At 44.3% G+C, this 17,563-nt stretch overlaps 1 long non-coding RNA gene across 1 annotated transcript; it reads right to left on the reverse strand.

The window, feature by feature from the left end:
* Window positions 1–16,553: 16,553 nt before the first annotated feature.
* On the reverse strand, window positions 16,554–17,427 carry LOC103160116. Its single transcript, XR_003481102.2, has 3 exons — window positions 17,362–17,427; window positions 17,128–17,238; window positions 16,554–16,929 (listed from the first exon to the last, which is right to left on the reverse strand). It is a non-coding gene; the product is annotated as an uncharacterized LOC103160116 (long non-coding RNA).
* Window positions 17,428–17,563: the final 136 nt, after the last annotated feature.

The following is a 17,563-nucleotide window of genomic DNA, read 5'->3' on the forward strand; positions in this document are numbered from 1 at the left end:
AATGAGTATTTCATATGTTTTATTTTACTTGCCTTTCTGAGAAACATGCTGAAATCCTGAACCACCCCTTAGCATCCCACCCAGTACGTGGTTCACACCCTTGACCAACATTTTCACTCTCAGTTTGCTACTTACCTATGAGCTACTTAGTAGCCACCCTAGCTGTCAGATCTGCAGTTGGAGTACTTATATTCCAGTAGAGCTTATGTAGTAACCTAATGCTATGTCACAATGACCATGGCATTCCTTTCCTTCACTCCGTCTCCTTGCATGGGCAGTGTGTGTGTGTGTGTGTGTGTGTGTGTGTGTGTGTGTGTGTGTGACATTATATATATCTCACATTACATTTCTCAATATGTATGTATTGAGAAATACATCACTTTATGTATGTATCACACTAGCAGAAAGGTGAGTGTGATACCATTCAAAGGAAGAGAAAACATATATAACTTTTTATTACATAATCTTCTTACAATTACTCAATCTCTTATGCCTCACATAAACTTTATCATAGATGTGTAAGTAGAGGAAAAATATACACAGAGATCAGTACTGAGCATGGTTCTGAGACATAGGAGTCTCAGATAACAGGGGACTTACCATAACTCCAAAATCATGAGGTGTTGGGTCTAGAACACAGAGAAGTGATTGTTGTGAGACAATTTGGGTTCTGACAAATAAAGTTTGCTTGGATTCAGAGGGAGGAGCTAGCCAATAGTTAACCATAGACGGGTGGGGTGGGGTGGGGGGTGTGGCTCGAGCCTCTAATCCCAGCACTCAGGAGGTGGATACAGGATCTTGGCCTTTTTGGACAGAGAAAGGAGACAGGTAGGAAGCAACTGGTGGCTGCTCCTGGTTCTCTGATCTTCCAGATTTTTACCCTGATATGTGACTCCTGAGTTTTTATTGATTAAGATTATTAGATAAATGCTTCAAGTGATTATGTTTTGATCTGCAAATAAGGCCACATCAGGAAATGAAAAGAATGAAGTAAACCTCTCTGCTGCCCTGCCTGGTGGTCTTTTATGGATTCTGTGGTGGGAGTTTGGTGGAGACTGAGGTGTTCTTCATCAAGACTGGTCATGTTTTTAGAATATTCTCAGCTGAACCAATGAAGAGTCATCACACCCTCTAGATGCTCCCTCAGACCAATGAGAGCAGTGGTCATATGTTACATCCAGTCAGGGGGCTGCATGACTACCTGAATGATCAAACACAGGCCAGGCCTTTACTTCTTGCAGGGAATTAACTTCCATCTCAGTTCAATTCCCAGTACTGCAGAGAGAAAGAGAGGGCAGAGAGACAGACAGGCAGACAGAAAGACAGACACACACACACACACACACACACACACACACACACACACACACAGAAAGAGAGAGAGAGAGCACAAGTAAGGGGTGTAAGAAGGGGTGCACACTTTAGGACTGACAGCATGCTCAATAGACTGGGAATAAACTGAGGCTGATACTTAGGTTTCTGAGTCAAGCAAACATGAATGGGTGGGGAGTTGGTGCCATGCCCCGAGATGGGGAACAAAGAAACAGATGGTGGGGCAGAGGAAGCTCAATTTTTAATATATTGACTTTTAGAGCCCTGAGTCATGAAATTAAAGATATTCATAGTTTTATCAGCTAGCTATTTTGATCCTTGGCTTAGAGATTAAAAATCAACACCTTATTGAAGTTAAGTAAAGGCTGGTTGGTGCCTAGTGGTGCCGACTTACCATTCTTAGCCATTTGGGAGGCTGGGGCAAGAGGACATCAAATTCAAGGATAGTCTGAACAATTTAGAGAGACCCTGTCTCAAAAGAAAATTAAGGGGGTTAGAGAGATGGCTGAAGGGGTAAGAACACTGGCTGCTTTTCCTGGGGATGCAAGTTCAATTCCAGCACACACATGGCAGCTAACTGTAACTCCAGGTGCCTTCTTTGACCTCCACGGCACACACATTGTGTTTATACATACATGTAGGAAAAATATTCATATGCATAAAGTAAAATAAATCTTAAAAATATTTTAAAGAAGATGAAGAAAAATAAAAAGAGGGTTGGGGATACTGCTCTGAGTGGCTGCCTAGCTCTGTGCGGCCCCAGTAACACTAAAATAAATATAAGAACCCAAAGAGAAGTGACATGGGTCATCCACTCCCAGATATATTAATTTGAAGCTACCATCTTTACTTTAAAAAGGGGTGTAGGCCAGCAATTGAAGTTGGGACAAGAACTCAAACAGGGCAGGAGCCTGGAGGCAGGAGTCACAGAGGGTTGCTGCTTACTGGCTTGCTTCCCCCTGGCCTGCTCAGCCTGCTTTCTTATAGAACCCAGGAACATCAGCCCAGGGATGGCCTCACCCACCATAAGCTGGACCCTCCCCCATCTATTACTAATTGAGAAAATGCCTTACAGCCGGATTCATGAAGTCACTTCCTCAACTGAGGCTCCTTCTGCGCTGATGACTCTAACTTGTGTCAAGTTGACACACACAAGCAGCCATTACAGTGTTTATCATGCAACATTAAAGAAACAAACAAACAAAAAGCAATGTAACATTCCAGTCTGGCCAATCACCTAGCTGATGGACTGCATGCAAGAAAGGCTGGACCACCCATCAGGAAGGTACATCCACTTTATGCTAAAAGATAAAAGGAGTAATTATACCTTTAATGAGATAATGTACTTTTCCATCCCAGAAGTCCTGTCATCTGCATTTGCTTAGATAGCTGCAGCCATGCTGCAACTTTGCAAGTTGATAGTCTGCTTTTCTGGATGACAAAATGGTACCATTTCCTCTTTCCTCTGTTCAAGCAAGCTTTCCCAACACTTGGGGCTTCACTCTTCCTCTAGAGCTCTCTTCCCTTGCCCTCCAAGCCAGCTTAACTCGGACCACGTGGCTTTTTCTCTCTCTCTGTTCCGTCGTCTTCTTCCTTCCTTGATTCACTTTGTCAACGAGACTAAGAGGAGGTCCTGATTTCCCCCTGAGGGAAAGGGAGGACCCCTGAGAATTTCTGGCAATGTGTCTGTCTTTCCTCACTTGTACTCTGTGCTGGAATGTGCACAGGGCAGAATCTCATAATCAAACACATTGGTAAATCTCCAGGGAACCCTGTGAATATGTACACCTGGGCAATAGGAGCTTATAAATAGCATCACCACAGCTGAGGATCCCACATTGTGCTCAATGTTCATCTCCTTAACTGGATATTGGGTCAGTAGATGAGCCCAGAGCTGGGTCTTTTTACCTAAAAATGCTGATTATAAAGGACTCAAGGATAGTCACTCTATTGTAGATCGAATTAATGAAAAATAAATTAAAGGTTCCATATGTGGAATTTTGATGGGAGCCAGCCATTATTGAATCCCGGCTTGTTTGTGACTTGTTCAATTTGTGCACTGATATCATTCTGAAGGGCACATAATTTGCTAAAGGGAATATCAAGAGATGTCAAAGAAATACACCTACCCCTAATACTCTAATTATTATACGTTTACAAAATTATTTTCCTATAAAATTCAGCCAACAATTATTATTTCACTGAATGGGATAATTGCTCTGTAATCATGAGAAATTCAAAGTGAAGGGACCAGCTCCCCATTTCGGCAGCCATAACAGCCGAACACATATTTGTTTGACCTTTCCTTGGCCACTAAGAGGTCAGATGCCTGCCTTGTGGCAAGGAACCAATCAGAAGTTAGCTGGTGGCGCTATACTTTATGGCTCTGGGTGTGCTTTACTGACAAGCGCACAGCATTGACGCCCAGAGCATAGCAACCACCCTGGGAGGACCTATGGGCCATAACAACCAGTTGGCCAATCAACACATGGCAAGCCCTCCAAGCCTGGAGGCACACCAATCCTGAGACTGTGCATACCCCTAGACACTCCCCTTACGCCGCCCTTTAAGATCTATATGTAGCCGCTTCGAGCTGTCTTTTGTAGCCATCCGCCATGGTGGATGGACAAAAGACCCGAGCTAACATGGGGTTAGCTCATTAAACAACAATAAAGCCTCATGCAGTTTGCATCAAGCTTTCGACTCAGCCTGGTGATTGGGGTGGCCGCCGTCCTGGGCTAAGATCCTGAAAGCCTGAGCTTTCCGAAGGTCTTACACTGTAATCATGAGAAACTCAAAGGAGTTCTGAAAAATCGCTTTAATGTTATGATTTTAAAAAATTCAATCACTCCAATTCCCTTGCTTCCCTTCCCCAAATGTGGGTTGGTACGTGTATGAGAGAGCCAAGCAGGGGAGGAGGAGAGGGAGAACTGAGCATGGAAAAACCTGAGTCTCCCAAAGCCAGTTCTGGCCAGCATCCATGTATGTGTGAACACTCTTGGCCATGACCCTGATGTCCTCACAGCCGAGGTTGCATCATCCTTCCCACTGATGTTCCTGCAACAAATGTCAGCAGCAGATGACAGAAACATGGCATGGAAGAGGCACACAGTACCAGCCATCCCTCTCCCCCACCCTGCCGCTTTATTTTTGGGGTTTTTGAATCACATGCCTTCCTAGTTCCCGAATCATGTACCCAAATCCTTGAAGGATTTTTTTTTTCTCATTCCCTAGAAAGTGGAGGAAATACTTTAAAAGACCATCTCAGAAGTGAAGCATACAAGCCGGGGGTAGTAACAAGGGCCTATTAATGCTAGTGCTTGGGGGACAGAGGCAGGGGGATCAGGAGTTCAAAGTCTTCCTTGGCTATACAATGAGTTTGAGGTTAGGTTGGCTTACAAAAGATCCTGTCTCAAAAATAAAAATATATTTTAAAAAAGAGATGAAAGAAGAGGAGGGGAGTTTAGTGAAAGATGCTGGGTAAAAGCTGTCAGGAAAATCCCATCAGTGGTACATGCCCCTAATGCCAGCACTCAAGAGGCTGGGGTAGTAGGCTTTTAGTTCAAGGCTGTGGTGGTTTGACTGAAAACAGCCCCATAGGTTCATAGGGAGTGGCAGTATTGGGAGGTGTGGCCTCGTTGGAGGAGGTGTGTCGCTGAGGGTTGAGGGGCGGGGCTTTGAGGTTTCAGATGCTTGAGCCAGACCCCGTCTCACGGTCTCTTCCTGATGCCATCAGGTCCCGATGTAGAACTCTCAGCTACCTCTGCAACGCCATGTCTGCCTGCATGCCACCATGCTTTTCACCATGACAATAAGGAACTAAACCTCTGAACTGTAAGCCAGCCCCGGTTAAATGTTTCCCTTTGTAAGAGTTGTAGTGACCATGGTGTCTCTTCACAGCAATGGAACACGATTAAAACAAAGGTCAATTTAGGCTACATAAACTGTCTCAAAGAAACAACAGGGGGTGAGGATTTGTCTCCATGGTAGGATACTTGACATAGGATTTGCCAAGTTCCAAGTTACATCCTTACAACTATCCCCCTCTCCTCAAAGAATCAATTCATTGCAAAAAATCTTAACTTTTTTTCTATAATGTTCCATCCCTGAGGCCTTCAACTGGATTCTCAGGACTGTACAACAGCTGCCTTCTGTGCCAGTGTTGTCTAGAAAGAACGCCAGCCAGGAACTTGGAACACAGAAGGCACTGAATTGATTAAGAGTGTACTTAAGAGTCATGATAACTATGGAAAAATACTTTCTTTGTTTTGGATTTTTATCTGAGAATTATATCTTCCATAGTCATAAGATAGAGAAATATGATTATACATTTAGATATTTGCCTATAATTTTTTTGTTTGTTTTCAAGACAGGGTTTTTCTGTGTAGCTTTGGAGTCTATCCTGGCACTCCCTCTGGAGACCAGGCTGGCCTCGAACTCACAGAGATCCGCCTGCCTCTGCCTCCTGAGTGCTGGGATTAAAGGCATGCACCACCAACTCCCGGCTATTTGCCTATAATTTTTAAATTTAAAAATATGAAAGTGATTAACCCCAGCACTTGGAAGGCAGAGATCTCTGTGAAGTCAAGGCCAGCCTGGTCTACAGAGCCAGTTCCAGGACAGCCAAGGCTGTTACATAGAGAAACCCTGTCTCGGAAAAAAAAAAAAGTGAAATGTCTATAACACACAATCTAGGATCCTCAGTATCTGTGCTCTGAAGCTCACAGTTAATTTTAATGGACACAGATGTATATATGTAGAGGGTATGCGTTTCCTGATTCTGACCCTTATTACCAACCCACAACTAGCCCATTCTCAAGTCTTCTCTTTCCTCTCAGATTATAAATCCTCCCACTGACTTTTCACATCCTTGGTAATATAAATTATCTATTTTTTATGACATACGTTAATGCAAATTATACATAATGTATACACAGAAAAATACTTTTTAAAATGAAGCCAGAAGTCAATGCTCTTAGAAAACCTGAAAACATGGCTAGGGATGTGGTTCTGATGGATGAGTGTTTAGCATGCAGAATGCAGGGAACCCTAAATTTGATCACTAGCATCACAAAAGACATGTGCGGTGGCATGATTACTTGGGAGCTGGAGGCAGGATCAGAAGTTCAAGATCATTCTTGGTTCCAAGTTCCTGGCTGGTATTCTATCTATGCAACCAAGCCTAGGGTACACTTAGATCCTGCCTTAAAAACAAAATGAAAGCCTAGAACAATGATAAACTGAAATCTTAGCACTTGGGTGCCAGAGGCAGAAGATTGACAGTTTGAGGCCACCCTGAACTACATAACAAGACAGTGTTTCAAGAAAAGAAAACAAACAGGAAAATTTCAGAGCAATTAAGGGATTTCTAACTACGACTCCTTACCATTCCATTTCTAAGTGTTTTCTCATTTTTTAAGGACTATCATCTTCCAATATCTCATGATTCTCATTATGCCTGCCAAGTGTGTGATCAGTTGGCTTGAGATAGTCCAGATCTATTAACATTTTGTACCCAAAGACCAGGTAGAACTGGGAAGTTGAAGTGTAACTGAGGGTGATACTCATAAAGGCTGAAGCCAGACATGTCCTCTAATCCTAGTACTCAGAAGGCTGAAGGAGTAGGACTGTCCTAAATTTGGGACTACTTAGTAAGACTTCAGATAAGAAAACAAATGCACAAAACTATAATGGCTGCAGAGGTGTGTGTGTGTGTGTGTGTGTGTGTGTGTGTGTGTGTGTGTGTGTGTGTCATGTGAGTACATTCACCAGTGCATGCTTGAGCTAAATGTGGGTATCAGATGTCTTTCCCGGTTGCTTTCAGTTTTTGTTTTTGTTTTCTTGGGAGATGAACTGGCTGCCTATTGAGTTCTGGGGATCTGCCTGTTGATCTCCCTCCCAGTGCTGGGGTTTTGAATGTACGCCACTAAATCCAGATCCTCAAATCTTTTGTGGTGGACACTTTACAGGATGATGCATCTCCCCAGACCTTGAAGGGGGTTTGATTAGGGTACCTCGGTGTTCCAAAAAGCATGGAACAAAATGAAAGTGAAAGGGAGCCTACATGGTGGTACACATCAATGGTCTTGGGTACCCAGGAGGCTGAGGCAGGAAAATCACTTGAGCTCTGGAGTTTGAAGACAGCATGGGCAACATAATGACAGCTAAACTCAAGCTTAAAAAAAAAAAAAAGTACAAAAAAACATTAGCTGAAAGGGACTTCCCATGTGCATGATCCAAAGTCAACAGGTGAATTGTCTAAGGATGGGAACCAGGAAGCCCTATGGGACACCACCAGATATGAAGTCGAAAGACACATATGATTTCTGAGTGACTGGTTCTGCTTCTTTGTTTGAGAAACATTAAGCCAGATCCAAGTTGATGGAATCAGACCTATCTACCCTTGACTGACTTTCCCAGGTTTCAGTTTATTGAGTAAAAGTAAAAAAGTCTACTTTCCTTGGCTTCCCCTCTGTTGAACTTTGTGGAACACAATGTTGAGCTGCTGTTTAACTTGGCTTTGATCATCCTGGCCTTTGCTGGAGCAACTGGACCACTTGGCTCAGAATCTAAGGAGGTGTAGCCTGCTGGCTTTAGCACGGGCCTCTACCCCCACCTCCTGCATGCTGGGTCATGCCCAGTCTGGTTTGTAAATAGTTCTTGGCACATATCCTAGAGGAGAACACAGCCACTAACAATAGCAACTCTCTTTTTAGCTTGAATATCAGGGCTGTGTGCTTGTAAAAACCAAAAATAACCTAAGTGATCACACTGGGTTACCCTTACAGTCTAGTCCCACTATTGCCAGCATCACCACGTTATTTCGGCAGATATTCAGCCACTGCTGGTAGAAAGAGAATCAGGTCTATGGCCAGCCAGACCTAGATTTAAGACCTAGCTAGGCTGTTTAATTTTATGACGTCAGGCCAGGCCTAATCTGAGCCTGCTGGGAATTGAATGAGTGGACACATAAGTCAGTGCCTAGGAACCTACAAAGCACACTACGTAGTTAAGCCATCCATGTCAGGAAATGAAGACAATAGGAAAGGTTTGGGAAATTTCTTTAAGTCTCCAAGAAGCACTTGAAAGAGTCTGGAGGGAGATAGGGGCTGTTCTCTACTCAACACACCAACACATGTGTGGTCTTGGAAAGCAACTAAGACTATAATTTATTTCAGTCTAATGACCATCTTTCCTTTTTGTTCATGGTGAATTTAGAAATAATGGATCAGAACTTTTTACATCAAGGAGTAGCCGAGCAGGTGAATGAGCCCTCCTAGCTATTAAGTACAGGAAAGACCATCCTTGCTCATGCATCAGTTAGACTAGCACTGTTTTTCAATGAAGATTAAGTTGTTTTTGCCACCTAGTGTGACGTCTGTGCCCCGACTAAGTCCTAGTATTGGGCAAAAGCCTGGAAATGTAGTTAAAAGCAGAGATGTCCGGCCGCTTGTGCTATGTGCGTCTTTCCATCTTTATTCATCTGCTGTTTTCCAGGGAGAGAGCAGCCTTATATACACTTACAACACAGTGGAAAAACCCCAGGTGTAAGAGCTCGTGGAAGTGTAGTGGTGTGAGGCCCGGGCTGTAAGCCAGGACTAGAATACAGGATGCACCTGTGGTTATTGGCTGGCTGACAAGCAACTCACAGAGATCCCATGGGGGCTGGGACCCAACATCTCCCCCCTTCTTTATATATAAATTAGCACTTGTTAGGTAACCAGGACGTTGACGCCAACCTTACCCATCAATGGAGAAATCACCCAGGCTGCATGACTTTCCTGTCTTAGGTTGGCTGGCAACCCCTTGGTCTCACCCGTCATTGGCTGCCTAATTTTTCTGTAGGCTCAACCATAGTTGAGCTGAATGATTCTCTGTGGTCATCAAGTGACAAAATGAGCCTAGGCTTGTCTATCCCTGAGGCACCTCAGCCAAATGAAGCATATGATCACAAGTCCTATGGCTACAAGGCCCAGAGATAAGGACCCAGCCTATTCTTTGACTAAATGGCCTGCCATCTGCAATCCCCTAAAGAGGATCTCTCCAGAAGATGGAGGAACTCAGATCCCATTTATCCTAATAATTTGATTGGTCAATTGATGAATATAATTTGTTGATTTAAACTTCCTACCCAGACTAAGTTATTTATGGAGCTCTGAGTGCTAAGAGCCTCTGTTACTTCCCCTGCCAGTTTATCCACCATGCTGGCTGTAGTTACAGACTGTGAGATGGCAAATCCCAGATACAGTGGCTGCTGTAGCAGCAATAGCTGTAATCACCAACAGTGATGCCAAAGTCCTTTTGTCCATCAACTTGCAAGATTACTCGCCTGTTGAGAAACTGGAACTCTGGAACCCACTGCCTTCTTTCTTTCACTGACTGTAGATTTGATGACATTAAGGGTCAGGAACACTGGTTTATCGTGTTTCACTGAACTGGCTTGGGCAGGCTCCCACTATCTCAGGTCCAGTTTTTCTCTGTTCCATGCATCTCACCAAATGTTCTGGCAGCCGTCTCACTTTATTCTTTTCCTGCAAGAAAACACAAACATGCCCTCGACCCCAAATTAGGGCAGGATGGGGTCTTCTCCACTGTCTAATGTATTATGTGGAGACTGGGGACATTATTCTCCCCCTTTTTAATCTTTTGAAGTTACATTTTCATGGAGTTATGAGCACGCTCCACAACTCCTCATCCCTGAGGATTACAAGGAACACCTGTTTTCTAATCAATTTTCTATTGAGTATAAAATAGATGAAATGCTTTATTAGAATATCCAGATCCATTTCCGTTCTTTATCACTTTTGGGACTCTTATGTATGTGAAACATTTTAAATAATGACTTATCATATGTTTAGAAACCTGAATACCTATCAACTGCCATGTGCACATATTTTAACTTGCCAAATTCTGTAATATGAGTAACATCCATTTGCCATAAATGATTAGGAAGTGGCTTCGAAGGTTCACTCCTAAGTTAGCCACAGGTAGATACTGTGGGCATATTTGCATTGTTTGATGATTTGGCGAGCAGTCTCTCTTTACAAGCCCTCCAATACTGGCCTTTTTCCTCTACAGATTTATGTAACTGGAAAACTAACCACCCTCCCTTTTCAGAAGTTCCCACCAAACTCACCAACTTGGTTGAGTCTCTGATGTTTTCTCACCAGCCAACTTGGGATGATTGTCAGCAGCTCCTCCAAACCCTTTTTACTAGTGAGGAAAGGGAAAGAATCCTTCTAGAGGCCCAAAAGAACATTCCGGGAGCAGACAGGACTCCCTCTAGGCTGGACAATGTCATCAACGAGGGATTCCCCCTAGACCGTCCAAACTGGGACTTCAACACGGCAGAAGGTATGGAGCGACTGACAGTCTATCGCCAGGCTCTAGTGGAGGGCCTCCTCGGGGCTGCATGGTGCCCCACAAATTTGGCCAAGGTAAGAGAGGTAACTCAGGGGCCCACTGAAGCCCCCTCCCTCTTCCTCGAAAGACTAATGGAAGACTATCACTGTTATACCCCTTTCGATCCTACTCCCAGGATCAAAGGGCATCCTTGGCTATGGCCTTCATAGGACAGGCAGCTCCAGATATCAAAAGAAAATTAGAGAGACTTGAAGGGTTACAGGACTTAACACTGCGAGACCTAGTTAAGGAGGCAGAGAAAGTATATTACAGGAGGGAAACGGAGGAAGAAAAGGAAGAAAGGAAACAGAGGGAGCAGGAGGGGTGTGAAAACAAGAGAAAAAAAGACAGGAAAGAAACCTCACTAGGATCTTGGAAAAGTTAGGCCAGGCAAACTGAGGCAGCCAGGGAACCTGGGCAACTGACCCCCGCTAGGAAAGGACCAATGTGCATATTGCAAAGAAGGACGACACTGGGCTCGAGACTGCCCAAAGAAAAAGAGACCTTCCAAAAAGGTCCTCGCCTTAGAAGAGGAAGACTAGGGATGACGGGACTCGCACTCCCTCCCCGAGCCTAAGGTAACTCTTAAGGTGGAGGGGAATCCCGTCGAGTTCCTAGTAGACACGGGGGCTCAACATTCGGTACTACTCAATACTAGTGGACCCCTGGCCTACAAAAAATCATGGGTTATTGGGGCCCCTGGACAGAAACAATACTCATGGACTATCCGAAAAACAGTTGATTTGGGAACGGGCCGGGTAACCCACTCATTCCTAGTCATCCCTGAATGCCCTGCCCCATTACTGGGGAGGGACCTGTTAATTAAACTAGGAGCCCAGATTGCTTTCAAACCAGATGGGCTGGAGGTCACCTATTCAAGGGGCGTCACTGCCCTAACACTCAGAATGTTTGAGACGCCCCCAGGTCAGCCTTCTGACATCCAGCAATGGTTACAAGAGTTCCCTGATGCCTGGGCAGAGACTGCAGGGATGCGATTGGCCCTAAACCAACCACGGGTTGTCATAGAACTCCAGACAACTGTCACTTCCATACAGGTACAGCAGTACCCCTTGAGTCAGGAGGCACTACAAGGTATTAGGCCATATATCCAGTGCCTCCTCCAACAGGGCATTCTCATCCCTTGCCAGTCATCATGGAACACTCCCCTATTGCCCGACAAAAAGCCAGGGACAAGAGATTATCGGCCAGTCCAAGCCTGATTCCCTATTTCCTCTTCTGTTGGGACTCTGTCTGACCTGGTGCCCTTCCTGACCACATCCAAAGCAACCTCTAGAAGGCTCTGTGCCTTTCTTCCTCCTTATTCCTTGCTTTGTCTGTAGGAATAACATACATATTTTGAACTGAAGTTCCTGCAAGGTAGCCACCATGGCTAATTCCTGAGTATAAGTTGGTCTGATATCTAAACAAATCTTAATGAATTCGTATATGTCAGCCTTCTTCCTGTGAGGTCTTGGCGAGGCTTAGCATTCTCATAAACTAGCTGTTTCACAATCAAAGGTCCAACACCCGTGTCTCTAGCTTTTTGGGGGATAATGTCCGAATTGGCCTAGAGACATTCTGAAATAACTCCCTAGGTCCCTGCCTGCTTTTTGTTTTGTTTTGTTTTTCGTTTTTCGAGACAGGGTTTCTCTGTGTAGTTTTGGAGCCTATCCTGGCACTCGCTCTGGAGACTAGGCTGGCCTTGAACTCAGAGATCCACCTGCCTCTGCCTCCCTAGCTGGTATTAAAGGCGTGGGCCACCAACACTTGACTCAACCTTTTTTTTTTTTTTATTATGTATACAACATTCTGCTTCCATGTATATCTGCACATCAGAAGAGGGCACCAGATCTCATAACGGATGGTTGTGAGCCACCATGTCGTTGCTGGGAATTGAACTCAGGACCTTTGGAAGAGCATTCGGTGCTCTTAACCTCCAAGCCATCTCTCCAGCCCCCTTTCAAACTTTTAAACTATAAAATTTTCTGTACTTGCTTTTTGCTTTACTTCAGCTCTCCTAGCTATTAAAATGTACCTAAGTAAATATACAATTGTCTGACACTGATAATTCTCTGTCTCATATCTCTACATACATTTTTACTCTTAAGGTTAAATTACTTCTCTTTATCATCTAGCTAATATTCCTGGTCGTTACCATTTATAACCAACTCATTTAAATGAAAGCACACATTTATAAACAATATTTGGGAATGTGGGCGTCATTCTTTCCAAACTACTTCCTGCTGATTGGGGACGCTGAAATACCACGAGGATCCTAACAAGACCTGGAAATCCTGACTGTAGTGGTCTGACTGCATCTTCCCAGGTGTCTTCAGTGTTGGATCACCTGGCCATTGCTTCAGGGGTTCTGGATTCACCAAAGCATGTTAGTCTGAAAGGAACCTACAACTTTTCATTTTCTGTGGAAACAAAAGCAGAAATATTTTTCCCAAGTAACCTGTCCTTAAATTTAGAAGTCAAAGCATTTTAAAAATATGTAAGTTAGATTAATTCAGCAGCATTTATATTCAAATATCTGTTAGCAGCTCTTGCTCTTTCCCTAGCAATTGAACAATTCAAAGACAGCAAATCACATATAGTATCAGGACTTTCTATGTATTTTTTTTTTTCCGAGACAGGGTTTCTCTGTGTAGCTTTGGAGCCTATCCTGGCACTGGCTCTGGAGACCAGGCTGGCCTTGAACTCACAGAGATCCGCCTGCCTCTGCCTCCTGAGTGCTGGGATTAAAGGCGTGTGCCACCAACGCCCGGCCTCTCTGTGTATTTTTACTTTTCATTTTCTCTTTAAAACTTTACTTTTCATTTTCTTTTTAAAAATTCTCTGTATTTTTTTTTACTTTTTATTTTCTTTTTAAAACTTTATTTTTCATTTTCTATTAGTTTTACTTTTCATAACAATTCCATTAACTACAGTTTTCTTTTTGAGACAGCGCTTCTCTATTTCCAATCCAACTATCTCAGGAGTTGAGGCACCCTTCCAGTACCTTTACCAACCCAACTCTCTTAGGAGTTGAGGCACCAATCCACCCTCATAAACCTTACTTGCTGGCCAGCCTTTTGAGGGCCATCTCAGTAGAACCTCCACTTGTGGCGTCTTGCCGAGAAGGCCCCGTATCGAGTGAAAGCCTGGAGATTTAAAAGCAGAGATGTCTGGCTGCTTATGCTATTCGCGTCTTTCCATCTTTATTCATCTGCTGTTTTCCAAGGAGAGAGCAGCCTTATATACACTTACAGCACAGTGGGGAAAACTCAGGTGTAAGAGCTCGTGGAAAAAGAGCTCGTGTTTTCCCAGGTGTAGTGGGGCGAGGCCAGGGCTGTAAACTAGGACTAGAACACAGGATGTCCCTGTGGTTCTTGGTTGACAAGCAACTCACAGAGACCCTGTCGGGGCTGGAACCCAACAACCTAGACTTTTTATTTTATTCTTTTAAGTCCTATCACCACTTTCTCCTCTTCTTTCCTTCCCTCTCTTTTAAGGCAGGATCTTGTGTAGCCCAGGCTGGCCTCTAACTTGCTATATAGCCAAAGATAAACTTAAAACACTTGATCCTCTTGCCTCCACCTCCTTAGTGGTGTGATCTACCAGGCCTGGGGCAAAGGTGCTCTACCTGCTTATTTGTGATGGTGCTATTCATCTCTAGGCCTGGGCATCCTCTGCTGTCTCCATGATGGCCCTACATTGCTCTTCCACACTGTCTTAATCACAATGTTAACCTCTCTCTCTCTCTCTCTCTCTCTCTCTCTCTCTCTCTCTAGTAGGTCCTCACACTAGCTAGCAAGAATGAATTTGTAGCTACTTCACAAAGAGCCCAATGTGTTGTGTCTTACTTTCAGAAATTAGACTAGTTGTAGGGCAGCTTTTCAGCTTCACTGTGACACATCCTCAAAACCTTTATGGTGAGACTGTGATTGAACTTTGTCGATGGAGGAGTTAGGTCTCTTGCCTCCTGAGCTACACCAGCCTTTCTGCCCCCTCTCTTTCATTTGTAATGGTCTCATGACTGACTAACAGCAGGCAGGAAGGTTATTTTCAGATGGTCACCTTCATTTCTCTACTGTAACCCTTGCTTACGCATGGTGGAGGAGTACTCTGAGGGTTCTGTGCTGTATGCTTTTCTCTTCCTTCCTATCTTTCCATCTGGGTTTTAGCACTACCTGGGAAACTCCCTAACTATGTTGCTTTTGCTCTACAAAATCAAGGGAAGAGAGCTCCCTGCTGGGCTCTTTGATGTTTCCACAATGGCTTACTAGTAGTTTCATTCTGCCTTTTGGGAGCATCTAGATGTTTTACCCAACTCACTGAAAGTACTCTTCATAGACCACTACCCACCCCCTAATACCACTGAGGACATACTGGTGGCTTCTGCATGGACATGTTGGCTCCTCACGACTGTGTTGGCTGCTCTTGACATTGATGTGTCCTAGACTCAACTCTGTGTCCTGGTCTACAGTCTGTGAGTAAGTATATTGGACGCCTCCTATACTATGCTCATGGAAGTTTTCGAATACTGACAATATGCTGACCTCTTCCCCAAGTTTCTGTTCTGGGTCCAGGAGATAGTAGAGATAGAAGTTGAGATTGGAAGAATCTTCAGAATCAAGGTTAACAATTCAAGGTTCCATTTCATTTAGGAATATACTCTGTTGAGAGATGCTTGTCAATAGTACAGTGTGAACATTTTTAGAGGTAAGAAGAGCACTGCTACATGCCCAGTAGATACCCTCCTCTACCATTACTTTGTACACCCTTAGTATTTCTGCAGACGATTCCTAGAACGGGGACTACTGAGTCAACAGTAGGCACACTGTACATGTTGACAGCAATGAACAGGTTGTATGCATAGGTGTCTGTATATATTATAGTGACTTACACAAAGTTAGGGTATAGGACTCAGGCAAAGCAAAAAAATTAATGATAATCCAGTAAAACAAGGGGACAGTTTCTTTCCTTTTTTTAAATATTTATTTATTATGTATACAGTCAGTGTTCTGCCTGCATGCCAGAAGAGGACACCAGATCTCACTGTAGATGGTTGTGAACCACCATGTGGTTGCTGGGAATTGAACTCAGGTCCTCTGGAAGAGCAGCCAGTGCTCTTTACCTCTGAGCTATCTCTCCTGCCCCTGGGACAGTTTCTTAATACTAAGAATCCCTCACAGTGTGTAGTATAAGACTGCATTACCTTGATGTTGAAGAAAAGCAATATTGTGTGTGCGACTAGAGTGGCTATGATCTAACGAATCTCTGAAAGTAAGGCTTGTGGTACACCCTGGAAAGCATCAGGAACCCTTCTAGTGTGGTAAGCCCCTGAGGAATGAATCACTCAGGGCTGGAGTTTGTCACGTGGACTGCATTTTCTGGGGGAAGCTTTGTAAAACCAGCTCTCTCAAAATTCTCTAGCCCCAAGCAGCAAACGAGACTGATTTGTTCAGTAATAGGCATGTTCCACTATGTTCACAGCTGGAATGGTCCAGGGATTATGATAACCTTCAAGTTTGTAGCCTGAGAATGAACGGGCATTCTCTGTAGATGAGTCTGGACAGCTCTCAGGTCTTTGAAGATTTACAGTTCTGGCCAGCCACTCACAGCATGTCCTCACAGCCTGTGACAGGTGAATTGGTGGACATGATGATCATGATCAAGGTTTGGAGACTTTTTTTTCTCTCTGATGTAGATAAAGGTGCCTGCAAGCATCATACTATGCTCCCTCCTTGTCCAGCTGCTGGTTTGTTCTAGAGTTATTCACCACGTTCACGGGGCAGCTGGCCATTGAGGAGTGAACAACGCAGTTACACAGATTCAATGCTCTTTACTATTATTTATTTTAACAAATTCTGCTTCACAGTTTTATCATCTAGGGAGAGTCTGAAATACTTTTCTACGCCACAGTTGATGAAATAGTGTAACAAAAAGCAATATCCGGGAGAAAGGTTTATTTGGTTGACAATTCCGGCTTGCAATCCATCACTGCGAGATGAGCCAGGAACTTGAAGGCAGGTCTGTTGGCTATTCCAGACAGTGCATTCATGCAGTTATTTGCTTTTTCTCTTTGCAGCATCTGGTACTGTAAAATCTCCAGATAAGCCCTGTTTCCTTCGTCCAAGTGTGTCTTGGTTATTCTCTCTCTCGGCTCCTCTCCATCTTTCCCCGCCCCCATCTACCTGTCAGGGGATTCTGGAACAAAAAGAACAACACAGTGATTTAGTACATAGTTGGAGAAGAACCGTTATAATTGGTTGTTTGCACTCCCTCTTGTTTTAGCCTGGGGTCATTTCTCTGTCAAGCCCCCCAAGGTGGAGCGGAGGAGGTAGGGTGGCACCTGCTTTTTACACACAGCATCCAGGAGGCTGAGGTACAAGGACTGACACTCACATGTTCAAGGTCTGGGTCACATACAGACTCTTTTCTCAAATGGTAAAACGTGGGGGAACCTGGAGCACGCCATAAACTTGGATCAAATTTAATTCTTGAAAAAGTCAATAGCTAAAAAAAAAAAAAAAGATAAACTAGCTAGAACAGACACGGGAAAGGAGGGGGTGGAGGTGAGAGAAAGAGGATCTGAGAAAGCCTGCCGGAAGTTAGGAAGATCAACACTAACTACTATACCCTGAGCCAGCTCGCTGTCCACGTGACCCGAGGGCGGCGGTCCAGAGCCTACTCTCGCGAGGTGAGGGGGCTCGCGTCAGTTAGCCGATGCCCCGCCCCTAGCCCCGCCCACTTTCCCTGTTTTTTTCTTTCATTCTCACCCGGAGCCCCGCCCCCGCGCCGGCGCGTGACGTTGGGACGCGGTGCGCGGTGACGCAGGGGC

Source organism: Cricetulus griseus (genome assembly GCF_003668045.3).
Source record: "Cricetulus griseus strain 17A/GY chromosome 1 unlocalized genomic scaffold, alternate assembly CriGri-PICRH-1.0 chr1_0, whole genome shotgun sequence".
Lineage (NCBI taxonomy): Eukaryota > Metazoa > Chordata > Mammalia > Rodentia > Cricetidae > Cricetulus > Cricetulus griseus.